At 43.9% G+C, this 27488-nt stretch overlaps 1 protein-coding gene across 1 annotated transcript in view; it reads right to left on the minus strand.

Moving 5' to 3' along the window:
• LOC311267424 (inactive phospholipase C-like protein 2) overlaps positions 1 to 27488 on the minus strand; it is a 65352-nt gene that overhangs the window by 27032 nt on the left and 10832 nt on the right. The window lies entirely within an intron of this gene.

The following is a 27488-nucleotide window of genomic DNA, read 5'->3' on the forward strand; positions in this document are numbered from 1 at the left end:
TTTATGGAAATGGGACACAGTGATTGATGGGCACCACATGAAGTCTTCTTCGCCATTTGACAGTTAAAATGCTAAACAAAACAAAAGAAAAGAATCTGTAATTTTTGTATATATGGCTTTATATTTATATTAGATTATTAGATAATATACATCATGCATAGTTATTCTGCTCATATTTCCTTCCTGCTAAGGGTGAGCAACTTATGTGTTTTTGTTTTATTTTAGTCAAATCGTAATGCATGCTGCATGACGTCCGTTTCTTTTTAAAACAGTACAGCTTGCCGTAATGATCGTGTGTAAAACTGGTGATACAATGTCGTACTGGCTCAATTCACAATGAAAGTCAAGGGCTTTAAAATCAGTTTCAAGGTACCTTATAATTGCAAATGAGATGTGGTTAATTATTCATCCTGTGGGCAACCTCTCATAAATACATCACATGTCAGTCATTTCCAAATACATTGCAAATGTTTCTTGAAGCTCCAGGGAGCGTCTTTCAAAACCAAAGCCAAACTTGTGAATTTAACTAAACAGAGGCTCCACACACCACCTGCCATGACATGGCTGAACTTTAGCAGCTTTTAGGTCATGAGCCTGGCTGGCAGAAAGCAGACAGACAGTGCTGCCCTATTTTCACACAGGGCTGTGGTTAGCTAGATAGCCTGAATGCAGATGGCCTGGTTAAGGACTTGGAAAGTGTGCTTGTTGAATAATGCATACCAGAGAGAACAGTGCATTAAAATCAAACCTAAACCAATCCACAAATTACTGCCACATATTACAGATTCTAGACACAAAGCCTTTGAAACTGTCACAGTTGAAACTCACAGAAGCCAAATTCCCTTGAAAAATAATTTTGTGAAAAACATCTCTTCTCACAGTCACATGGCAGGGGTATCATTTGATTTCTTGCAAGACCTTTAATATGAAGTTTTCTTTCTTGTTCCATGTTTGTTGATCATTTTTAGTTTGCAGAATGAAACCTAGAAAGGACAGAGGACCGTAGGGCTATAATGGACTGTCCCTCCAAGACAGTGACTGGCAGTACAGGTCTGATGGATCTCCCCAGAGCATGGTTCAACTCTAGCCACGGTGAAACACCTCAGGGCCATCCATCTTCCACCTGACGGTCAGAGGCAGATGACGCCCAGCACCTCATCACGATTGATGAGCACCACTTGATGCAAAGCCGAGGAAATGACATGATCATCGCTCCCTGGTTTTGCCCTTGTTTTACGACCTCTATCTAATTTTCCTACACATAAGTCCTCAATATCATAATTTACAAATCTGTAATCCTTCAGAGATGGAAAAAAATGAATAGAGATACAAATCATTATTTAAAGGGACAGTTCACCCCAAAATGAATAATTCTCATTTTTCCTCTTACAGTGCTATCTGATTGTTTTGGTGTGAGTTGCTGAGTCTTGGAGATATCTGATGTAAAGATGTCTGCCTTCTCTCCAATATAGCATATAATGAATATAATGCTTTTCTTGCAGCTAATGCAGCAGCTTATGAGCTATAATTTTTTACCAACCTCTTTGGCTGTCACAGCTGCAGTGTACAAGTGGACCAGCCGCAGCCCGCCCTGCAGACTGTCCAGAGACAGTCTGGCAGTGAAGAACTGCCACGGGGTATGACTGACCTTGAAGGACGAAGAGTACTGTTTATTGAGGAAACTATAGCTCATAAACCACTGTAGTAAATGTGTCAAGCCTAGAGAAATCAACCAATCACAAGTGGAGTGGGGCAGGTCTTACAAGAAGTTCAGTGGGATCCATAATAACACATCAGTGAGTAAATGGTAAAGGGACTTGCATTTCTACAGCGCTTTTCTAGTCTTCCTCTTACAGTGCTATCTGTCCATCTAGATTGTTTTGGTGTGAGTCTGGGAGATACCTGATGTGGCCGCTCAGCCATCCAGTAGATGCAAGCTTACTTCTGTGTGCTTTGCCACAAACTCAGCAACTCACACCAAACCTATCTACATAAATAGATAGCAGTCCATATAACACATCCTTTTGATTTTGGGGTGAACTAACTATGGAAAATATCTTTTGGAAATTCAGTGTCTGCGCTGGTCTTACACCAGATGGTGTGCTATGGCCCAGTGACGCTGGGACCACCCAGGTCCAAAAAGTTACTCGCTTTGTGTTGAAAAAGGGTTATTCAAGCATTTTCTCCCAACCTCGAAGAAATACTTGCATACAATTGTTGTGAGAGCCACTGCCAAGACCCACAGGCACATCTAGCCTTGCCAAGACTGTGAGGGTAACAAGGTTGCTGTTGGTTCAGCTGGAGGATAATGCAATTCGAACGCTTTCACAAAAGTAACCTAAAAAGTGAAAAGAACTTGCAAACCACTTCACATAAGAGGAAGACGGATTACAGCATCTCTAGAAAATCATCCGCCCCCAACCCATTACAATGCCTGTAGTGGGAAATAAATGTGGACGCCATAATCAAGAGATCACATTTCAGTCCAAACGCCACGCTCTTTATTCTCAGTAGCCTGCTCTTTTTGCCCCATGACAGACAAATACAGTGAACAACTCCAGCCTTTTTATAGAGCAGTTCAAAGGAACAGTTCTCCTCTGGTTTGTTCCTTTCCTGTTTGCACAAACGACCAAATGGACCTCTACATTGACCGGGGTATTGGCGATATCTGAAGAAAGCTCTGAGCAACAGAAAGCAGACTGAGCAAGTAGCAAGTGGGGGAAATCTGTTCAGGTCCTGATTGTTTCAAGGCCTTCTTTGGGGGAGTGCTGTAGCCACAGAGGGTCAAAGAGCACGAGGGTAATCTTGTGTCTCATTAACATGCTGTTACAATTAGCTGGACAGCCAGGTAGGACGACACGCTGCAACCCTCAGCTCCTGCCTCGCAATCAAAACCAACAAGGCAAAAGGGGATATCACACACAACTGAAACTGTGCACACTATGTGCAAAATCATAAGGTTAATGACCCAGAAGAATGGGATCAAAAAGGTTTACATCAATTCTAATGTCATGAATAGATCTATTTTCTTGTAACCACACTTTTAAAACCTTTTTAAAGAAATTCCTGTCTCTGTGTTTTCTGTCATCCAGTTGTCTTTTTCCATTGATCATTTTTTCACAGCCTCTGGGGTTTTCCTGGTAAAGATGTCAGTATTTCTGTTTATGTGTCTGCTCGAGCGCTTCTGGCTTGACTGCCTGTTGCTGCTGTTTTCTGCCGTTGCCGCAGCGATGTGGGGGTATTTTGGTAATCCTCCACACCTCCCCCATCCGTTTTCCTGTGGTGACGCCGGCTGCCCCGGGCTGGGTCAAACTCTCCCTGATGGAAGGGTGAAGCTGCTGGGGACAGGACAGGCTGTGAGGCGAGTCCCCAAACATCCTATGAAGGGCAGTGCTATGTCACAGTCACTCTTCCTCCCGTCACTGTTGTCACACCCCGACGCTGGGCGCCGCAACCAGCATGACATGGGGAACATAACTCCAGGGAGGCAATTATTTCGACATGATTTCTCAGGTTGCCTGTTACACTGCAGTTCCCTCCTGAGTGGAGTATGCCAAAACAATAACTCTTTCAAATGGGACTGCGGGGCAAAACGCTATTCTCATACATTCTCGACTTCCTATCTTTGTTTAACTTTATAACCCTTATATTTCCAGTTATATCTCTAAAACCAATATACATCTGGTTGGCTTTCCTGAACTCCCCCAGTCTGCTGCGTGTCCTGGAATGCAGCACTATCAGAAAAACTAAGAGAGCATGTTCGTGCGGGTGCAACAGAAGCACCCCGACACAAACCTCAAAAAAGAGCTTCCTCTGCTGCCAGATCTCGTGTTATGTCAGAAAGAACGAGCAACCCTAAAAAGTCCTTTAGCTCTGCCTGCTTATGTCGTGGCATGAACTCCTTCACTGTTTCAACGCAGACTGAAAAAATACAAGGTTGTACAGTAGCTGAACATTAGAGGGCTATAGAGGGTACGTGTCTCAGCTACCACACCGTCAAATGTTTGACCAGAGTGCTGAACCTGCTTTTGATCACATGGAGGATGAATCTCTCCCCAGGGGTCTTCCTGTGGGACTGTGGACGTACTGCCTCTTTCACGACCACTTCCTCCCCATCCCACCAAACCTCAAACCTTCCCACCTCCTCGTCACGGCCGCGCTGGCTGCCTGCCACTCGCTACTCGCGGCACCTATCATATCTCAAACTCTAAAACGGGTCTGCAGAAAGTAGTCAGCCACGGCTCACTTCCTCTCGCCCACAGAGCTACTGTGTCATTCGTGTGTGTGCAATGCGAATCGGTGAATAAGGCAACAGGGGAGCGTGGGTAATGGGGAGTGAAGACAGAACAGAGCAGAGCCCTCTCGATGACGTGCCCGCTCCGAGATGTGAGTCAGAGTATCTGTGTTGTGTTTGCCCGCGTGTTCGCCAGGAGATCATAGGATCAATGTCGACATACATCACCAGCCACAGCTAAAACCACATCACACATGCCCACACTGACACGTCAAAGACACATTCTTACTGTATTATGATGGTTAAGCGTGACCATCAAAGTGCCCGATTTTACTTGTGTAACTAATTATTGTTTCGATATGTGTAATCATGTTAGAGTTGAGGCAAAAATGTCTGTAATTATCAGACTGATGATATTTTTCTTGGTAGCTGCTGTGTTGCCTGCCTTGTTATATACTATGTCCATTTTCAACAAGTGAGAGCTGAGTTTTCCTAATGTTTTCATGTAACAAAGAGATTTTATCTATTTGTTAATTATTGCACAAACTAAATTAAAAAGAAGAGCTGATCTGATTGTTATGTCTGGTATCATTTTCCTAGCGAGCCCAACACTGCTCCCTGCGGAGGCACTTGACATGAAGAACCAAAGAGCTCTGGCTTCTGCCTTGAAGGATTTCACAGCTCAGTAAACCCTACTTGGATGAGGTAGGTGGGAGGTCATCATTGGAGCAGCCTCCCTCCCTCCCTTCCCCACCACCAGTCTCGGCTGCCCACCACCACCCCGAGGCAACACAGTGCTTCTTCATTCCCACATCTAAGATGGTTACACAAGCTGGCATCTGAATCCTGCCACACAGAGTTTCGTCCAGCCATCATTCAGCCTAACAGACTCTACTCCCTGAAACTGGTTGGGAAAGGCATCCGTAGAGATAGAAAGAAAGAGAGTAGTAAGGTAGATGCATGCTAAGATTGAGATAGAAGCAACGATTGACGCAAATTGAGAAAGAGAGCCAGTTTAATCAGCTTAATGTTAACTTAATTTGTTTAGATGTTTTGGCATTGCTGTGCAACCTCAATGCCAATAAAGCAAATTAAATCAAATTAGAAAAACTAAATTCTCGTAGAGGGAAAGAGAGAGAAAGAGAAGGATGGAGAGATAAATACAATGTCAGTAACATTTTGCCTTGGCAACAGAGCATTGTTATCCGTCATGCGAATAAAGCATCATGGAGTTGCATACAGATTTTGGAAAGAGGAGAGGCGAGGGAGTGATGGAGAGAATAAAGACGGATAGATGAGGGAAAAAGAGAGGGAGAGAGAGAGAGAAGTCGGGCCTGTCACTGTTTGTCACTGTAATCTCTCGTGTAGGCGACTGCTTTAATTCTCACAGCGGTTCTCTTTGCGGCACATTGTGCAACTCATCACATCATCTTAGAGCAAGTTTTGCAGAACACGAACATAATGCGTGAATAGGCGAGGAAATTGAAGGTCTGAGAGGGAGATGTGCTTGAAATGAGTGTGTGCAGACATGCTCGCGCTTGTCCCGGCGCAAGAATGGATTTACGTTTTTATCCAGGTGGTCCATTGTGCACGACGCTCACTGTGCCTCGAATGCAAAGCCCCGGTTCTCCTGTTAACACTCTTTCCGTGCTCAGATAATATGTGGAAATCCTCCAGAGAATGCTGAACAAGCCAAAGGGCACCAAACAGTCTCACTAATTACTGGCCCACAGAGAGAGTGGAGGTCAATGCTATTGAGCTGTGGAGCCAAAGGAAAAAGCACCAAGTGCTGCGCTCAGCTTAGAGAATTCACTCACAAGCATTTGCATTTAAGAGTCCATTTATCTTCTATATCAGTCAGGAGACCAGCTCAATACACTCAGTGTCTGCAGGTTTGGTCATAAATCATATCACACCTTTCTGACATCGCACATTCAAATGCACACCTGCACATACACCTGCACACCAATGTCAGGCTCTCCTGTGGCTTCGCTATCAAACCGCCCTCCTTCTCCCCAGCTGCTTCCCTTATGCTTTCCATTGCCTCGCGTCACCAATGGGGCCAATTATTTCCTGCAGTACCTATTTCACGAGCTCAGTTCAGGTGAGTTTCCTCGTGTTCACGTGTGCACATGTGCATGCTTGTTGCTAAGCACGAAGGGAGAGAGAGACAGACAGACAGAGACACACAGAGAGTTTTCAGGGTGAAGTCACATCCAGTTCAAAATTTCCTCACGGTCAGCTTCCTGTCTTATCAGTCTGTGGTTGTCCTCGTCTGTGGGCAGGATGCCCGCTGTCAATCTCCCAGTCACTCTGACTGATTGCTTGTCTGTCAGGTCATGTTGGTAATTCTGTAGAAGCTGTGTTAAATAATAACACAATAATCCTTGCAATGGGAGAGGGGAGACACAGGAAGGAGTTGTTTGTCCCTGGAATCCCTTACAATACCCTGCTGAATGCACTCTTTGCTGTTTTGCCTGGTTTAGGATGTTTGAAGGTCGTTTCATCTAAGCTCATATTCGTTATTTCTGTCTCACACTGCCTTTGGTGACTAAGCCAACTCTGTGCAAGCTCTATGCCCCCATTCAACTAATGTATCCGAGTGCACCAGAACAGAATCTCTCAAGATTACAGGGTTCAATTCTCAGTGGGGCCACCAAGACATCTAAAAATGCACGCATCCACGGCACCGTGAGGCACTTTGGATAAAATCGTTCAGAAAACGGCTCATACTCATGCTGTCAGATCTTTGTCTCATAAGCATCAGAAGGTTTTTACTACTTAATGCTGCACTCAGGAACTTGGCACATGGCGACAGTGACAGGAAGTCGTTTGAAAGTTTTGAGAGAACTTTATTTTTTTTTTTAATACCGAAGGCACCAAGGGGGCAAGAGAGGTCAGGTGAGTATTTGCTTCTGTTTTGAAGTAGTTTATTATTTGTTTTAGGCTTGGATTAGTTACTTCCTGTGCATGAATACCATTTTAAAACTACTCCAGTGGGTCCGGTGTCATGTCAGTTTGAACACCCTGTATTATGAACATGATACATATTGGTCATTTTTCCTCGAGCTAAAGATTAAGAGAACGGCACAGCAGACAGCACAAAGCCAACTCTGTTTCCTTCCACTTCAAACAGTCAGTGAAGTTGGAGTTTTATATGGCAGCAGCCTTATGCTAACAAAGTGATAGCTGTGTGCCAAATCCCTCACAGCTATCGCTACTCGTTGACTCAGATACAACTATGTTTAATACTTCCCCATGGTCTGCATAGCTTTAATTAAACAGTGCTGCCTGATCGCAGAGCTTTCCTCTCATTACATTCATTACTAGAGTGTTGTCTCATTTCCCCAAATGGTTTTCAGCCACAGGCACCAGATCTTGGCTGTGATTGCCAAAAATGTGGAGGATGTGGGGGAGTGTGACATGAATGTGTGTTTGCCCAGCTCGAGATGATGACCAATGAAAGGATAATAGCTGACATTGGTGCTTTGACACCTGGTTCTCCTCATCAGTCGCCCTCCTTTCTGTCTATCGCTTGTCCTCTCACTCTCTCACTACTGTTTGCTCTCCCTCTTTGTCTTTGTCTCTGTCACTTAATCTTATTGAATACATTTCTTTTTTTTTGCCGTCTTACTCTCTATGTCTCTGTCTCTACATTTATCCCTTCATATAGCACCATTAAAGAAATGAGATTGATACTGGGAAACAATTAAGGGCAGACTACTGGCGTGCTGAACGTTTTCCACCCAGTGGGAAATGATCTATCACTTCCTCAATAACATCTGACAGAGGCAGCTGTTTTGAACCCCCTAACAATGAATCGTGTGCCTGAGCCTCGGGCGCAACAAAAGGGGAAGCCAGAGGAAGTCTTTTGGGTATATTCACACAAACACACACACACACATGCTGGAAGGGGAAATTTGACCATTCTCCTCTGTTTCTGCTCTGTTTGTCTAAGACTGCAGCTCATTTTGAACAGGAAGTGAGAATGTTGCAGTGGCTCTTGCAGTGCAACGCTACCAGATGTGGCCTTTCTCTGATCCACTTCCAATAAAACTTTGCACAGGACCTCAGTGGAGCACAGACCGTATCCAGCCCTGCAGTCCTCAGTGTTGCCGTGTGGCTGGGACGCATGATTATCAAAGCCAGACAGGGGAAGCTGAGGAGGAGCGGGAGGCTGATTAACAACAAATGTCACCCTGCCAGTCCCATGCCACACATCTCCGCGCCATTTACCCTCTACCTCAGACACAATGCTCGTATGAAATGACAGCCTGCCAAAAGATTAGAGGCAACCCTGCAACAAAAAGAGAGATGTTATCTGTGCAGTGTAAGAGAGGCAAAACACGGTCTTTTAAGCCCCAGAAACATCAGGTGCTATTGATGTGGGATTTGCAAGTCTGAGTATGTAGGTTCAATGGCTATAAATAAAACCATTACAGGACAACGAGGCCACAAGTTTCCCGAAGCTTAATCCTTGCCTGTCCCGGCATCCTCAATACTTCAGTCCGTCAATGCGGCCACACGGGCATAACCTTGACGGCCGTCTGCATTGCAGCGAACAGCGGGGAGAGAGAAGTGCCCCTGCCTGCCACCAGAGAGCTGTGCTGCTGCTGCTGCAGTACAGGACACCTCTGCTACAGTCCTCTCCCCTCCTCCACCTCACCTCAATTTTTTTTTCCACTCTCTACTCCCTGAAAAGGACCAAAGAGAGGGGGAGATAAAGGGGGAGAAACATCCTGCACTGTCCTCAGACAGATGTGCCTCGTGGTGTTCACAGTCATCACCACACCGTCCTTGAGAGCGATTCTGTGTTTGTGTCCATCTCTGTTGAGGTGTAAACTCACAAGTGGGCAAACCATGAAATCTATAATTGACCCCAAAAATTTGCTTCATCAAAAAAAAAAATAAAGAGCTCTGTTCTCCCTTCTACACCTCCTCATGTACGCCCACACACACACTGCTTCATTGTGAAACCCACGTATTACTGTGGGGGTACACACCTGCCTCCATGTGCAGCACACTCACTCTCCAAACACCCACCGTGTATGTATTTAAAACATCTAGAGCTGAGGAGCTATTTAGATGCTGGAGTAGAGACAGAGAAGGAGGCTAAAATTGGCAAGTGTTCAGAGAAGTCCAGTCACCTGTGTAGGAGAGGGGGACTGTGTGTGGGCTGAAGAGCAGGCGGGCTTACTATAGTACAGCACACAGGGAGCCTTTGGTAAAGGCTATTGTTTTCTCCCAATCCCCCGTTTTTGCTCAACGTTTGGCAAAAATAAGACTACATCTCCGAGCAGGCTTTGATCAATGATGCATTTTCTCTCTGACACATTCCACGCCTGCGTCCGTGAAGCCCACTCAACTCTATAAATAATCCCTGTGAGCCTGATCCTTGGCTGGGCTCCTTCTGTCTCGTCAAGAGGCTGGCAAACCAACTCATGGACTGTTCCAGTGCCAATGAGAAAAAACAACAACTCTGGTGATATGTGCACCCGCTTATCTTTTCATCCTCAGGATGATGAGCCTTCTCACACAGCTCCTTCCTCTTATTATCTATTACATAATCACTTTCCATTGCACTTAATTGGTTAAGCATCCTAGACTGAATGTTGTACAGTACATCTACATTCTATCATACTGGCAGCCAGAGTACATTTACTCCAGACCTGGACTTAAGTACAGTTCAGAGGTACACGTGCTTTACTAAAGAATTTCCACTTTATCCAAGATGGTACGATAGTGGAGTACCATGAAAAATACCGATATTAATGTCGGTTTTGCTTTAGTAAAGGTACTTCTTCTACCACTCACTTGGGCCGACTAGTGGTAAATGGTAAACGGACTTGCATTACTATAGCACCTTTCCAGTCTACTGACCGCTCAAAGCGCTTTATAACACTTGTCACATTCATCCATTCATACACTGATGGCGAAGGCTCCCATGCAAGGTGCCAACTGCTCATCAGGAGCAATTTGGGGGTTCAGTAGCTTGCTAAAGGATACTTTGACATGCAGCCGGGGGAGCCAGGGATTCGAACCATCGACCTTCCGATTACTGGACGACCCGCTCCTGAGCTACAGCCGCCCCAAGCGATAACTAGTAAGAGCTGGGAGTGGAGAGGGTGAGGGTGAATTGTTGCTGAGGTGAACAACAGTTTCATTAGCTTATTCTCACGGTATAGTGGAGACAAATGTAGGACATGGCAGGAAGTGGGTGTGTTTGTGTAAATGCACAGTGAAGGGAGGGTGGAGGACACGGAGTGATTCAATGTGCACACTTTGCAGAGGAGCTGGGGGTGAAGGTGACCTTCGTGTTTTTGCCCAGAGTGCCTGACTGTAGTGAGGTGAATCAGGACCATCAGGAGTGGGCTCGGTGGACTGATACGTGATGGACTGACAGAGTAAAGACATGGGTGCAACAGTCGGGGTCTCTTCAGGTAGAAAGAAATAAGGCGGTTGGCATGTAAAGGGGGGAACAGGGAGAACAACGCTTCCTATTTTTAGGTCTGGCCTCTCTCCTCTACCGAGAGGAGGGGGGGTAAGGATTCCCTGGGAGAGAACTGAACAGCAGGAGGGGAGGTGAATCTGATGAGGATGCGTAAGAAAGCCACGCAGATATCCAGGCCTGGATACAAGCTGACCCAGTTTCACCAAAATGCCCTGGCCGCCACATATAACTGAACTCATCTCTCTTAGCAAGGACACGTGCTCTTGTTGCCAAAGGTCCCGCGAAGGTGACACGAGTTTATGTGTCATCTACGACCAGAGTCATTTCTCATCCTCGCACTTAGGCAAGATTGTTATTCACAGCACAGCGGGGATGCAGCAAGCCCAAAACAATCAATGCTACAGTATTATGCAACATGATCCTCGGGAGTTCTTTGCAATAACAAGTGCTGTTTGAGGGAACGTGGAGGTGAATCTGCTGCATTACTGAAATGGGACAACTAGTGGAAAGATGAGTGTCTCAGCTACAATCCTCTCTCGACTGGGCTTTCATTGCCTTTCTCAAAAATTAAAGAAAACTTGTTATTTGGGTATATTCAGACCAAATCAGGCAATGCAGTGAAACGCCAGTACTCCCATTCATTTTGATCATGGGTTGTACTGGCAAACCCCCGTGGTGATGCGGACTACAGGGGTTGCAGAAAAAATGCAACAGCCCTGAAGCGAAAAAGTTGAAACAGAATTTAACTTTGTAGAAACGAAACCTGACGTCACGCTGCAGCAGCCAATCACATAACCAGGCGATCAAACTAGCTGGTCAACAGTATTGTTCTTCAAGCCTTCTACACTTTAGATATTGCCTCTTTAATGCTCATTATCGAAGTTTTCCCATTTTCTTATAAGCGCTGGTTGACATGCCACGTTTGGAGTCAAAGTTTAACAGATATTGCGAAAATAAAAGTCACATGCACAAACATTCAGACGTCCGTCGAATTGCTCCAAGTCTCGACTAGGTTTTTTGTTGCCTCAGAAAACATCATGCTGCCAGGAGTTTGCACCTGCAGGGGAGGAGAGATACTCTGCAAACTTGTTATGGATGAAGAAAGCCTCTCTGGAAGAGCTGTTGCTCCCAAGCCTGCAGCCAGACACCGTGCACTATCCAGGTGGTGTTCACAGATGAAATGATGATACTCTCCCAGTTGTGTCCTCCCAAACTGCCACGCAGCGCAACGCTTAACACCTGATTTCATCCAAATGAGGCATTAATCACGTAGTCTTATCCTCAGTCTTTTGGAAAAGAGGCATTGACTTTCAGCCACTGTTTGAGTTCACATTCACCTCTGAGGCAATTCATGTGTTTATATGGATTCTGAATTATAATGCAGCTTTTAAACAGCGCTGCTACATGAGCTTATGCAGATGAACGTAGATCCCAACTGCACACACACGCACACTCCCACACAGCTTGAAACTGAAATCCGTATCAAATGGAGGAAGCACCACTAATGAGTTGAATAAGTGAGTGAAGCACCGTGAGGCTATTTTGGGTCCTGTTGTGTTATTTCGTCATGTGGTTGACTTTACAGTTCCCTGTGGAGCACAGAAAACCTTGTAAGCCTTCAACAAGCAGCTACAAAAGCAGTAGTTCCGGCAGCAGAGCCACATCAGTGTTTAAAGGAGGACCTTCTGGGCCGGGCTCTCAGCCCCTGTCATTACCACTCTCTGTGGGGAGCTAACGACTGGAGGAGCTGGAGGACAACATTTTCCAGCTTCCCTGCACCCTTTTACCATTCTGTATTCATGTTAACACTCTTTAGAGATTGAATATGAAACAGCACACAAACATAGATGGAGGCCTTTTTTCAAAAGGTAGAAACAATGCCCCAAAGTCACAGCATTACTCACATCTCTCCAAGGACAACAAAGGCTTTCGTTGGGCATATGCTTAATTATGGAGAGAGAAAAATTGCCGAGTGTGGTACTCGATGTCCTTCAAAAATAAAAATAAAAATCCCACTGCGGAGCAGCTGATTGGACAGACCGAGCTGGAGTGTGTGGGTGTTTAGAAGGGCATGAAGGGGGGACCAGGGTCAGGACAGCTGTTGAGGGGTTTGGGAGGGGGGAGGAGATAAACACAACACAAAGCTCTGCTAATTCAAATAAACAATTTCCCCCTGCAGTGCCTAATCTTACTCAGCCATGTTTTGGAACAGGCCAATTTATCTGCTTACTGTATTTTAGCAGGGCCAGAGTTAAATGATGTGTTTTTCAAGCATTAAAGCATGAAAACCCATTCTAGTAGTAACCGAAAATACAATTATTTACCTGAAAATGAGCATAATTACTACTTTAAAGAAATAAATAACAATAATACTTGTATTAAACAAACCAGGGCCACATTCATTGGCAACAGGCCAGCAGTTGAATAGGTCCAGCTCAGAATAAAGTTTTCCTGAGCAAAGGAATATGTAGGAAAAAAACTGTATCTGTGCTGAACTGTACGCTAGTATGCTCAAGTGGGGAAAAAAATCCTATGTGAGAAAAAAAAAATTTCAGAAAATCAATACTCTTACAGTGCAGAGGGTTTTGAGGTTGACAGGCTCTCGGTGAAACGACAAGTCTAATCCAGTACAGTGAACTCAGCAGCATTTAAGGCCAGTCCACTGGAGGGTCACATGCAGAACGGATCCTGCAGGGAGCTCCTCTCCTCATCCATCTGCCGTTCCCCTGACCCTTTCCTTCCTTCCTTCCCCTCCCTTCTCCTGGCATCTCTCCTCCAGGTCTAAACAGACTCATCTAAAGGAGATGAATACAACCATCATCCGCACTCTGTTTTTGTTATTTGCCTCGGCCTGCGCTGTTTACCAGAAGTTGTTCACTCACTCAGCCGTGCAAGTGGAAGCTCCTTTGTCACTTCCTGTACAAAGGGCTTATTGTGATTTAACATGCTGCATCTGTGAGCATCCTGGCTGATTTACTACACTCATTAAGGACAACAGCAAGTCTAGCTCTGCACCGCTCCACTGTACAGGCTTACAGCGCAGGGGGGATTTAGCAGTATTCTAATACTGCATTGAGGTGATAATAATACCGCTGAAAGTTTTATTTACGCGGCTGCAGTGGATGTTGGGAGGAATAATGTCAGCCTCTTTCGCCACCGCTTTTATCTCCTCCACCTTCTACATCTCTGTTTGCATTGCGAGGGCACCTGAAGGACAAAGCGTGTCACACTCACACACACTTTCACGCACAAGCAAACACGACATAATGCAAAAGCTCACCAGCTAATCTGATCAAACAACAAGGGAAACAGAAAAAAAAAACAACAGCCAGCTGCATAATGCTATGAGATTATCATCAGCGAGTATATATAATGTTGTGGGAAGAAGGCGCTCACTTTCAAGAAAAACAGGAAGCAACACACCACATACGTTTACACGCATTTCATATAGTTTTTCATCAGAGAGCGGCAGAGGGTGCCCACTACTAGCAAAGCACTTTATCTATTATCTATTGATTTCACAATTAGCTCCTGAGCGGTGCCCATACCCTAAAGAGCTCCATATGCATCCTGTCCTTCACACACAGATTATTTGTTCATGAGCTACGTGTGTGCACGCTCTGTCAATCAAAACGCAGCTGACTGTGTTTGAAGCCAGATTACAATCGACTGCCAATTTCTCGTGTACAAGTAATTCAAATTCATCAGCGGTGACCTTTCTTCAGGGGAGCTCGGCATAGCTGCATCCAGCGTTTCTTTTTTATTATTCACAAACCTGTCTGTGACAGATAACAGTGAAATTGCGAGCGAGGACAGGAAACTACACCTACCAAACGCGGAGACTCCTCTACCTCTTTTTGCATATCGTCAACGCATTAATTAAATGATAATGTCAGAAATAGCGGCAGATTCTGACACGATTTGCCCGGCTAATGGAGTTCAGGAGAGGTAGAGCAGATAGCAGAGCTCATCAGGTGATGAATGAAAAAGCTTTGTTACACAGGATAACGCATGTATGTTGGCAGACATTGTTGGAATGATGAGTAAAATGTCAGACAGGAGAACATTTTGAAAACACAGCTTACGAGAGAGGAAATTTGGGACAACTTTATCAAATAGTCTGTACACCGGTGTCCTCTCTGTGGCTCTAGCTGCTGCTGTTCCCGTCCTCCCCCAGATTACAAGGTCACGCAAACAGCAGGGAACCTCGATTTGGGGAATCCCTGCGTCTTGCTAAACCCATCAAAGCTCATATTCCCGCATCACAAAGGGGCCAGTGCAGACCGCATGATAACTGGCCATGAACCTTCAGGAAATATCAGACAAGTACATTTTGAGGAGTTGAATAAAGTGGTGAAGATAGCACTAAAGAGGTCTGATCTGCTCTCCTCTGTCAGGAGAGAAGAAAGAGGCCTTTTTGAGATAAAGTGTTTTGTTGTTTCTTTCTGGAAGAAGCTTAGCCTCCTGACATTCATACAACTATCCAATGTAACAGCTTAAGAGCTTACATGTTTTGTGCAGACTAAGAAGCCTGCATACCCACCCCCATCCCTCCCAAATATCGTCAAACTGGACTTAATACCTCCTTTTTTCACCGACAGCACATCATACAACAATGATGGATTGTTGGACTAAAACTAAATGAATTTTGTCTTGAGATTAACAACACACTTTTCTCACAACGGACAACATAACATTAAAGGGTACCTCCACCAATTTTACGCATTACAGTGTGTTAACAGGTCTTGGGGAGTACGACTACGTACGTGAAAAAAGTGGTATGACGCCTTTTTTCAGCTCCAGAAGAAGCTGCATGTAATCTGCTGAATTGCCTCCAGTGATGTCACTCAGTGGATAAATTGCATTTTGGGTAATGTAGGCACCAAGCTTTGCAACAATTACATTCATTATGCCACACGGCAATGCAGCGCTGCAGTAGGTGGTCGGTTGGAAGAGAGAATCTGTGCAAGAAGACACGAAAAGAGCACCTTCTCTAAAAACGCTGTTGCCACAGCACAGCAGAGGGTTTAATTACATCCAAACTGATGGGTTTTCTGCCAAGGGGAAAATAAAAACTGATTGAGCAGCAATGCAGGGGCTGATCCACCGACTCTGGACGCTTGTGAAGTGGCCTCTTCCTGATAAACAATTATAAACAGATCCAATAGAAATAATCATATCACATTGCTTGTGAGAGAGACAATTTATTGTCACTTTCCAGCCAAAGCAGCTTTGTCTGAGAGGCTGATAAACCCTGCACTGTGTCCCCCTTCATATCTCCCAACCCTAGTTACAAAGTACGACCTTCAGCCGCCAGCTCTTCAGGTTATATATGAACAGAACTGACTGTCCAGAGAGGCCCGGCTGCGTTCACTTTGTCACCAAAGAGAGGCTGAGACATAATCTCACTTCTTACTACACTGTGAGAAATACAAGGATTTAAGAGAAGATTTTCTTTCTCTTTCTTTTTTCGTGACAGTCAACACAATTTTATAAAGAAAATTCTATGTAAACGAATCCTCAAGATTAAATTCAGCCAAACCTCAATCAAAGTGCTATTGTTGCCTACACCTAACCACAGACTGGATGCAAACCCTGGAGTCCACCCACCCTGACCACCTCCCAGGGACTCCAGTGTGGTTCATTTATGTAGAATTAGTTTGTAGTTTCTGGTGCTGTTGGACTTCAACTCCACTTTTAGCTCATTGGCAACTGATCATAAATGTAAGTACTGTAATTAAAGGCGATCATACCACGGACTATATATGTATGGCAGTATGTGTTAATCCAGCAGTCTTACTGTAATGTATTAATTTGAGATGTAAAGAGAAATGTACACGGAGGTTAATCGAGTGGCCTGGTTGCCTAGCAACTCGGCAATGCCTTTCATTTGTTAATTTACACTCAAAGAAGGTCAACAGCTCGACGGCCAGGAGAGGAAGGATCGACTTCAGCTTGACACAAAGGCACAAGGAGAGTCCGGAAAAATGGCAACATACAGTCAGTTAGAGAAGTATTCGCCACCTCAGGCTTCCGTGAACTCTTTATACTTTACATTAGTTATCTACATCGCCTATGATCAATAATTAAATATTTATATTTAACCTTTATTTAACCACGTTAAAATCTCCGCAGGCGGCATACAAATGCTGAATGTTAAAGTAGTGTTATGGCAAATTCAGCATCTCACATTTGCTGTACATGCATCACCTGATTCTACAGGGAAATAAAATTGATTCTACAGGGAAATATGGTTGCGGGTGATCATTAGCCAGGATAAAGATGTGGGTGAGACAGAAGCCTCGCTCGCTAACGGTGGGGAAGAGAACCACAAACTGCTGTGCACACACACTGAGCCTAGTACATCCAGTTCCTGAGCTGTGCAGAGGTGGTCTGAAGGACACCAATCTGACTGTATACCGCCGGCGCATGAGGAAAACAATGGACATGGCGAAATGAGTCATCCTGTTTTAACTCTGCCCAAACAGTGTGAAAATGCAGAGAGAGGAATCAATACACAGGTTGGAGTGAAGGTAGGCGAAGCTGTGGGTGTTTGCTTGTGTGTTTTTCCAATTCAGACGGTGTCAAAGGGCAGATTACTAAAAACACAAAAGGGCCATAGATGGATCTCTGTTTCGAGGCAGAGTTAAGAGAAAAAAATACTAAATTATAAAATAGAATGCGGATAGGAAAATAAATAAAATCACACGTGTTGTTCCCGGCTCTATTGGTGCTCTCATCAACGTGTCAGGATTTGCAAGCGCAGCTCTATGACATCATGTTACATCAGTGTGGAGCAGGGGAGGAAGGAGTGATGGAAAGCTGTTTTTGGAAGAGTTCAAAAGCAGCAAGGGGGCCGCCATTAGTGTCTCCGTCTCTTTCTCTCTGAGTGCTGAGTCAGCCTGCACGATATCACATCAGATGGTCGAATGACACCGACTGTCAACTCGTGCTTAGCCTCAGGCCGTGCACATTTTTCACCTTCTCTGGCTTCGGGTCGCCGTTTGTCCTTTCAACCCAGGTCCAGCTGTCTGTTTGTCTCATCCCCAGCTAACCCCGCCCCCACCCCCACTGTGTCCCTCCAGAACCAGACGCACAACGAGAACCTTGAGGCTTTACCTCTCACACACACAGCAACTTGTGCACACAAATGCAGCCGACTCGCCACTTTTTCTGGCTGATTGTTCAGCTTTCAGCTTCTGCTTTTTAAAGTGAAGAGAAAACAATTTCCAGCTGCACATCCTCTTTCACTTTCTGTCATGCTCTCGAACCAGACAAAGCTGCAATCCTGTAAGCAGACACAAATAAACAGCCCGTAATATGCCTAAACTGAAAACACAGCTCACATCACGATTTCATTGTGATCGGGGTTGTGTGAGTGTTTTGATCTGAATCTTTAGTTTAGAAGTCACGGATAACTGCAGGTGATCTGTAGGCTGCATGTTTAAGATGAAAACAAACAGCACATAAGCTGAAGCTTGACAGAGCTTATGGGTATCTTATGTGCTTATTTGTCACCACAGCCATCACTGATGTTACAGTAGCTCACACACCACAGCTTGCTTGATTCATCTGAGCTTTAATCAACAGCAGAATACATTTTGATGGTTGACTAAAGTGGAAAATCAGGTGGCACCACCAGCCTCCCTTCAATGAATAAATCAAATTTGGGTAGGAATTGATGACAACATTGACACAGCAAGGATGTTTGACTAGAGGTGTGAAATGATGCGTCTCCTCCATCAAACATCGTGCAAATGTGAGGAAATTCAGGAGAGATGTCTCTTGTTGATTTGGAGGCAGCACTAGCACTCAGAGTATGACATGTAATATGTCCAGCTACTTTCACACCACTACTAAATATGACCCATTTTACAAGATGCTCATTTTAGGACAAGCTAATATTAGCCTATTTAGCGAGCTAGCTAGAGCTATTAAAATCCGCCACCATCAGTAGTCATTTGAGCCTCCAAACTTAAAGGTTGTTGAGTCGAAATTTGTTTTTGGCTTACTATGAATTTAGTCGTAAATCTGCCACAGTTAAACTTGTAAACATTTTTACGTTTCATCCAAGAACAGAAAGTGAACGGGAGCAGGTCTTAGCGAATGTAGAGCATGTGCAGCTCCTTTTTAATTTTTTAAGATAGAAAGGACCCACATTTTGCTGCAGGAAAAGATTATGCGACTGAAACTGTCCAAAATCTCCTGGTTTATAAGACAATGCTGCACTGAGAGCTTTACTGGGCTGTTAAGCTAATAGTTACCTGCTTTCTCTGATGAGCTGTAATTTTCACAGCTGGGCACCACTCTGATATTTTCTTTTCATCTTGGTTATCTCTATACTGGGATCTCTTGCCATGTGTGTAATTGACTGAAAGACACTGCAGTGCACTGTGTACTGTACCACTGTGTACCACAGATGCATCAAGGCATACAAACAACTCTCTAATGTGTGTCTGACATGTTTTTTTCTACATTAAATTCCTTAAAATAGAACCTATTAATTCTCCCTCATTCAAAAATCGAGATTATATGGGCAACACCAGGATGCTGTTTGTTAACTTCAGCTCAGCATTCAATACAATCTCACACATGAAGCTGATTGGAAAAACTAAACACTCTGGGCTTGATTACCACACTCTGCAATTGAATATTGGACTTCCTTATAAGCAGACTCCAGAGAGTACGGATTGGCAGCCACACCTCTTCTATGTTAGTGCTCAACACCGGAGTCCCCCAGAGCTGTGTGCTTAGCCCCCTCTGCTCACACTGTACATCCATGACTGCACTCCCAGACATTTAAGAGAACTCTATTGTGAATTATGTGGACACCACCACCATCATATCCGAGTTCATATCGGGAGGAAATCAACAATCTTGCAGAGTGGTGCGCAGAGAACAATCTAATCAGCAAAACCAGTTTTAGTTCAGCAGTGAATGTGACAACAGTCTTCTAACGTCAAACTCTGCTTGTACATCATTCTACCCAGTGAAGATCAAACATTCAACTGTAGGAACAAGAGGAAAAACACATTTTTGACTGGACGGGGACTATAATAATTTAAAATACATTAAGCATCTCAAATGTACCACATTTAATGTCATTATAATTCATACAGGGTCTGTTGCTTTCATATTCTGGGCCTTGTATGTGTGCTTGGTCCCTCCACCTCGCAGGGGGATGCAGAGATGTACTTTACTTTTACGGCCCAGTCAATAACACATTTCCACAGTGTAAGCCTCTATTTCAATTTATTTCCAGTCAAGAGCTCCATCAATAAGGGATGTAGCAATTGACCTGATACCACAAGCACGCTAATGGCCCAACATACATGACAGCCATAACGTACACAGGAATCACACAAGGCCGTGCAGGCAAACACGGCGCCAAATCCCTGCTGGCGATCACAACTCCTGTCAGTCTGAAATCAATACTTGAAGTGGGGGAGGAGATTGTCGAGATGCTTGGCAGGGGCAGGCCTGGAAGATGCTTATGACTGATAGCTGGCTGCCAGGTTCCTATATCACCTATGCAGCGTTGACTCTGGGAAATGTGATCCTCTTTCCTCTCCTCCTCTATCTCTCTCTCGTCTGGCGGTGAGTTGGGAGACGGGAGGGGGGGGGAGCAGGAGAAGAGGGAGGAGTAGCACATCCTCTTACAAGGACGAACTCCTGCTCGGACAGGAAAGCATTTAACAACATTAGCAAACAGCACACGTGCATGCGTGTGGATGAATGTATGCTGGTCTGAAGCCGCCCTAGGATGTGCAGTTTGGCCTTCACCTGTGTTTCACTCGAGTGCTCCCAGCATCACTGTTTGATAAACTAGCCTCTAATCGGATTGCTGCGCAGTTATCTGCTAATCTAATGGCGCCTGGCCAGCCTCAAGATTTAGCTGACCATCACGTCAAACCCTCCCAGTCCTCCTCCTCCTTCCTCTCCATTTTTCTCCCTCTGCTTTCCAGGTGTATAGCTCTCTGTCTTGTAAACAACCCTCACTATAACCAGCATTCACCTTGACCTCTGCGGACTCACCCACCCACCCCACAACTTATTTGTTTCCGCTGCCTCTCACCACCAAGGAGACCTCACCCAGACCTCCCTTCCTCATCCTTTCATCTCCACTCTTTACTCCCCTACCTCCGCTCTGTGATAGCAGGCTGCTCCATTGTGGTGCCATTGTGTGGGACAGCCGACACACCACATGCACTCACAAACAAACAAACACACACACACACACACACATTATGGGTCTATGGGTCACTGGAGTCTGGAGTGTAAGTGGCAGGTAGGGGAGAGGCTACGCCACAGGGGCTTGCGTTGTTGCCAGCTCTGTGAATGCTTCTTCCACAGTAGTAACAACAACACACACACACAAACACACACACACTGTACCTTCCTCACAGCCACGAGCAATGTAAACAAAGACAGCCAAACGGGGAAAAGCGCACCTGTTTCCAGCACATATGCGCGGCCTGAGGGACTTTTATCAATCTCAGCATGAGGCGTCTGTGAGTACAGTGTGAATACTAATTACCTGAGGTGAGGGGGAGGACTGACATGCATTAGATGCGTCTGCTCTGTTTTTCTCGTTTACTAGACGCTTTCGCTTTATTCAGCAGTTTCCTGGAATACCGCCGATGTTATTCAGAACGCTTCAATTGATAACAACATCTATGGTCTTTGCTTATCTGCCGTCACGCCCGTGAACACACACACAAGTTGAGTAAATAAGTGTTATCAGATAAACATGAAGAGGAGCAGCTTTTGTTTGGATAATGAATTCTTAGAAAATGCCCGATTTATAGAGATGAAGGTTTTCTACTTGCGATCAGTTAGGGTCAGACATGAGTTACTCAAGATTCAAAAGCTTTATTGTCATATGTGGAAGTTGCACTGCACAAATGGATTCTTGTGATATAAACAGGCTTTTAAAAAATGTAATTAAGTGCTGTTGATTATTTTCTCGATTAATTGATTCGTTTTTTTGGTTTAAAATGTCAGAAAATGGTGGAAGATATCGATCAGTGTTTCCCAAAGCCCAAAATGATGCCGTCAAATGTCTTGTTTTGTTCACAACCCAAAATTATTCTGTTTACTCTCATAAAGGAGTGAAGAAAGCAGAAAATATTCTAATTTAAGAAGCTGAAAAAAGTGTTTAAAAGCAATCAATAGTTGGCGATTAATTTAATAGTTAATCATGAGGGCGAACATGTATTTAAGCAGTTATGTTCGCACGTGATTTTATATTCAGTGTCGTGATATGGTTGCTCATCGGTTGTGGATATTCACTCTGGATGTTTAATAAACAACTTGGGTAAAGCGAGTGATTTGAATAAAACTGTGAAAACCAAGAGAGAAATAAGAGACAGTCACCACCACGTTCCTTCATCAGCGACTCCTTCAAATATGAAACCAAGAAAAATAGAGAAAAAAAGGAGATAAGACTTCAACTTCAAATATTTGGATTTTGTTTTAAACAACTAAATAACGATTTAAACAATTAATTTCACAGCTACTCTAAACTTTAAATCGACAAGCATTCTCAAATACATACGGTTCAGACTGGTTTCTGTGACTGACAACGCTGGGAGAAAAACACTTACACTTTTGTTTTGTTTTGTCTGACAAACCAGTTATGACACTTTTTTTTTTCAAGATCGCGCGTTACAACTGCCAAATACATTTGAGAGTCTCCCAAGGCACACAGAGTCTGCCAAGTCCTCAATCAAGTACGTCTAAGGACGGAAAAACGAGGCCTTCACTGCACTCGGGTTAAATAAGGACAGATAGACAGGAAGAGCACCTTCGTGGCTTCAGTGGAGCATGTACATGCAAAACGTATGGCTTGACATTTGCAATCCCTCCCTTCATCTGTGTCTCACTTCTCTGTCTCTCTCGGCTTCGTGACTGGGCTGTTGGGAGAAGACTGCAGTCCTCGCTGTTGAGGATTACTGCCAACTGAAGGTGCTAATGGCCTATAGCTGTAGAACAGACAGTGCCCTCTCACTTCTTCCTTTTCTTCATCTCCATCCCTCTGCCTTTTTATACTTCACACCATCTCTGACCGACTCCCTCCTCCTCCTCCTCCTCCTCCTCCTCCTACCATTTCTTTTCTCGCTTTTGCTGAGCAGCATTCAACAGAGCAGCCCGGCCATCGATCTGTATGTTATTCCGTCACTGCTGGTCCAGCACGGAGCATTTAACATCCAGGCCAGGCCCAATAAGCAGTAAACAATAAGAAGTCTGTCCGATCACCGCGAGGAGCTCACCCTGCATTCACCACCATAATCAAAAAGCCACGGCTATTTCCATTCACTTCCTATAGATGTGAGCTGTAAAGAAACTCTGACTCATACTTTAACCGTCAGTGTGACCAATTTAAACTTTTCATGGCCAACTGCCGCTCAGATTTCCGCACTAACTTGTTTTCCTTTGATTCAGTCTCATAAAAAGGGATTTATTCGTTTATATCTATACTCGTTTAATTAAATGTAGTACTTGCTGGCACACACCACTGAAATAACACGCAAATATGTTGAGTTAAGATAATATTTGTGTATTAAATTACTTAATTAATTAAACTATAAACAGCAGTTTAACAAATGGTTTATAAAGCATTCATTGGTTGCTAAAAGTGAATAACTACAAATCAAAGTTTGATCATTTATTAATGATGGTTATTATTGTGTCACTCAAACTACTGATTTCTACAGAGCAGGCTAGCTGTTTCCCTTTGTTTGCAGTCTCTTTGCTTAGCTAAGCTAACCAACTGTGGGTGTTATCAATCTTCTCATTTAACTGCTTTAAGAAAGCAAATAATATCCCAAAATACGTGTATCAAGCTTCTCCTTCAAAAAGATACTGTCTGTACTTAATATCTCTTATTCAATTTTGCCCTCAAATAAGTGAGTGTTCCTACCCGCTAAAGGGAGTATTATTTATGGCTGTAGCTCTTTTTACTGTAAACTGCAGCGAACAGCGTCTTCTTGCAGCAGGAGATAAATCTTTTGGCTTTGTGGGAACATTAAATCCAATTGAAAATATGAGAGAAAAAAAGAGAAAAAGATCTGCTGCTTTTTAACAATCTGGCTACATTCAGAGAGCCCCTCCACACATGTATTACGCCATATCAAAAAAATATCCTTATGTGTGTGCATTAAAAAGTATAAAGTATAATTACCACATAAAAATCCTTAAAATGGCATCCGTATTGTGTTGTGTAATGTTACAAATCATGCACAGTCCGCCTCTTAAAATCACACTTAAATGAGCACAGAGAAAAAATTACACTTTCATCAATGAATGTGAAAACAATATCACATACACATCATTCTCCTCCGTCAAGCTCAAACATTCAGCTGTAGGAGCAAGAAGAAAAACGCACTTTTGACTGGAGGGGGATTTTAAATCTTTCAAAACTGAAATTACGAGGCTTTACTCATAAACGAACCGTGCCAAGCATGAGGTTGATTACTGTCATTCAGTTTCCACTCATGCAACACGTTTATTTGAACGCCATCCAGCTATCAATGTGTAAGACACGGCACTTTTAGAACGGCTGTATCGTTTGTTAGGATCAATATCGAGCTCTGAATTGTTTTAATTGAAATTATTATGTTTATTTTTGGCCCACGATGTGATGTGTGCCACCCACACCTCAGCCCCCGCCAATCCACAGACAATAAGGGCAACACGCTGACCTTAATTCTCCCTGATCACCGAACCGACTTCCCAGTTGCATGAGTGTCTGACCTTTTCACACAATCAAGCAATCATGCACTCAAAGTCACACTTGCTCATGTGCGCGCATCCACTCTGCCAATACCATCTGACACACACACACACACACACGCACACATAAACAAGCGCACAAATAAAATTGGATTGCAGACCTGTGAACAATCTCTCCCTCTGCCTCCATCTAACAAATGGTTTAGGACAAAAAAAAAAGGGCTGCTCTCACACACCTTGTCAAAGCTGTTGACAACTGGGTCACCCTGTGCTGAGAATTTGTACCCACTTACTCTGACTGACCTGCTCTGTTCAGGCTAATTGGAATCTGACATTATGCAATGGCATTAATAAGGTTGCCACATAAAAAGGACACCTTTGCCCTAGGAACTTATTCTACTGGTAATTTTGCACGTTTTCCCCCATTAACCACATCTTTCTTGTGGATGCATTCAAGCACATAAAGAAAGAAATCCTACATTTTCGAGCCAAACAAGTTGGGTGCAAAAACAGCAATATTCTTACAAAATCACAAAATCTGTTAATTGTTAATCTTCCGGGAATGATTGGTTGACCGAATTATTATTTTCAGAGTTTCAGAGTTTCTTTGAACGGACCACCGAGGAGAGCGTTCGAAAGGTCTCTGCTCACGACCTCTTTACTTTACAATGACGACCAAACTTTAGAGAAAAAACACACGGAGCATGAAACCTGTGATGGACTCAATTCAATGAAGTTGAAGTCGCTGTCTGGAAGGTAGGAAATCAATTTTACAGATTTTACAATTTTTCTCAGATGTTTGGCTGCAAAGTCTAGTTCAGCCTAAAATATAAAAGGAGGAATATGAAGGTGTTAAACCTGCGCTAAACCACAGGAGGCATTCGACTGTTCTGAAAAAGATGTGGGCTTTTCACCACTTGTTTTGTCCCTGACTTTTATCGACCCTTTCCTGACTAATTTTTCCTCTTGCTGCGAGGGAAAAAAGGTGTTTGCCCCTCGCTGAGAGACTCAGCTGGAGCTGCAGCAGAAAGTAGAGGCAGAAATAAACATGAGTCGGCGGAAATAATATTAATTCCGGTGTAAGATTTCAACTGTCACACTGTGTTGCCATTATGGAGAGACAATGGTGGCACTGACAGGTTCTGGTTGAGTCCTTGAGTTTTATTTTTAACTTTACTTTGATTTGATGAACAATCGCTCGCTGCAATTCTTTTTTTCCTTTTTGTGAAGTGAACCCACAATTTCTTAAGACCCTGATTAAGCACAACTCTTACTATTATCTGCATTTGAAGGCCATTTTTTTTGTTCCACTTTGCATTCTAATACATATTTGCTATTTATCTTAACAACAACCTGAAAGCTTTTCACATTGCTCTTTAAAAGATGAAAATTTCATTTATTACTGTTGGTGCCATTATCACAAAGACAGCATTAGCAACATAGCTACCACTAACAGCCTGGCTACTATCCACAGCAAAAAACAACCGTAAGAATTTAACCTAGAAATCCTTATTTCAGTGCCATAACAAGGCAGTGTAAAACACCCATTGTATAAATAAGTAGGCACGTTTTGTTACTCACTGATCTAGTCAAAAGAATACCGGTACTGAACCGCTTCTCATCCCAGTGCTAACGAGAAACACATATCAACAGGGGAACTGACTTTGACACTCAATCAAGTGAATACTCATCCTTTCTCTCTTGTTTTTTGTCTTTTGCAGTGTAGAGTTTTCACAGTTATCACAGTTGTTCCACCGTTATCTGGGGATAGCGACCGAGTAAAATAAAGCCTCTTCCTGTTTTGGCTGCAGAATGACAAACGCGCTTCCTTTGTGATGTAGCGAAATCGTCCTTTGTTTTTCCAGGAGACAGGCTGAACAGCGTAGTGAAAGCAAGGTTTGTAAGGAACCAATCTATTCATGGATGTGTTGTTTTTCTACAGCCATTACACTGTGCAATCTGTATTCAGAACAAGTTAATGAAAAAGTTGTAAATTGCCATTTTAAATAACCTTGGTATTTTACAAGCTCGGAATGGATCTAAAAATGTCAATTCAACCCTTCTTTAACTTCAAGTCTCCATTTTCATCAAGAAGAGCGACATCAGTGAACTCCCTCTCTGTCACCATGGCCTCTTCCTTTCTCCCTCTTGTATTTTCCAAGCTCCGGGCGAAAGCGGCTCACTGCACAGTATCACGTTTCACACTGTAAAGTCCCGATCTATCTCTCTCAAGACCCCCACACATGCAATGCAAAGAACTTGGCAGAGAAAACAACATTCAGCGAGACCCCTGGAACTAATCCTTCGAATCCCCAAACTCATATCTTATATATTCTCGAGGCTGACTGAAGCCTTTCTCTGTCAGTAACTACCACCACACACTGGAGTGTTGCAGACTCACATAAGACACACACTGTACAGGAGAGATGAACACGGCACAGAGCTTTCCCTCAGTAAGCTCAAAACACACTTGTAGATTGTCAGAATGATTTACTGAAACCCTTAAGAAGAAACTGTCAATAATGTGTTCTGCTTGAGCTGCAGAGGAGCAAACTGATGCAAAGGAAATGCCAATGCTAGTGTGTGTGTGTGTGTGTGTGAGCGCACTTGTGTTCGCGCATGTTTGTTTAGAGCGCCGGAGGAATGCTTGAGTGACGTGCCCGAGCTTGCACTGTAACCTGCAGACAGACACCCCGGAGCAACACAACAGGCGGCAGTGCACGAGGACATGGCAGCAACAAGAACACAGCCAGTTCAACGTCTTTAAAACAAAGCAGGCAGATGGCATCAGGAACATCTGTGCACGATTCGGGATGAACAGTAATTACGGAAGAGACGAAGAGCAACGTCTCCTGTGGAAGAGGAAAGTCTGATGTGAAAGTATTTAGGTGAATCTGGTTCCATCTCATGTTCAGCTTGTGTAGGTGTTGCAGCTTAAAAATGGCTCATCTATAAAAGGGCACATGATATTTCTTTAAACGTGTGGGCAGCGAGTATAACTACTGGGAAGGAAACATCAAAAACTGAAACAAAACTAAATGGAAGAGCCTAACCTAGAAGATCTTTTCC

Source organism: Pagrus pagrus, assembly GCF_965226575.1.
Source record: "Pagrus pagrus genome assembly, chromosome: 13".
NCBI lineage: Eukaryota > Metazoa > Chordata > Actinopteri > Spariformes > Sparidae > Pagrus > Pagrus pagrus.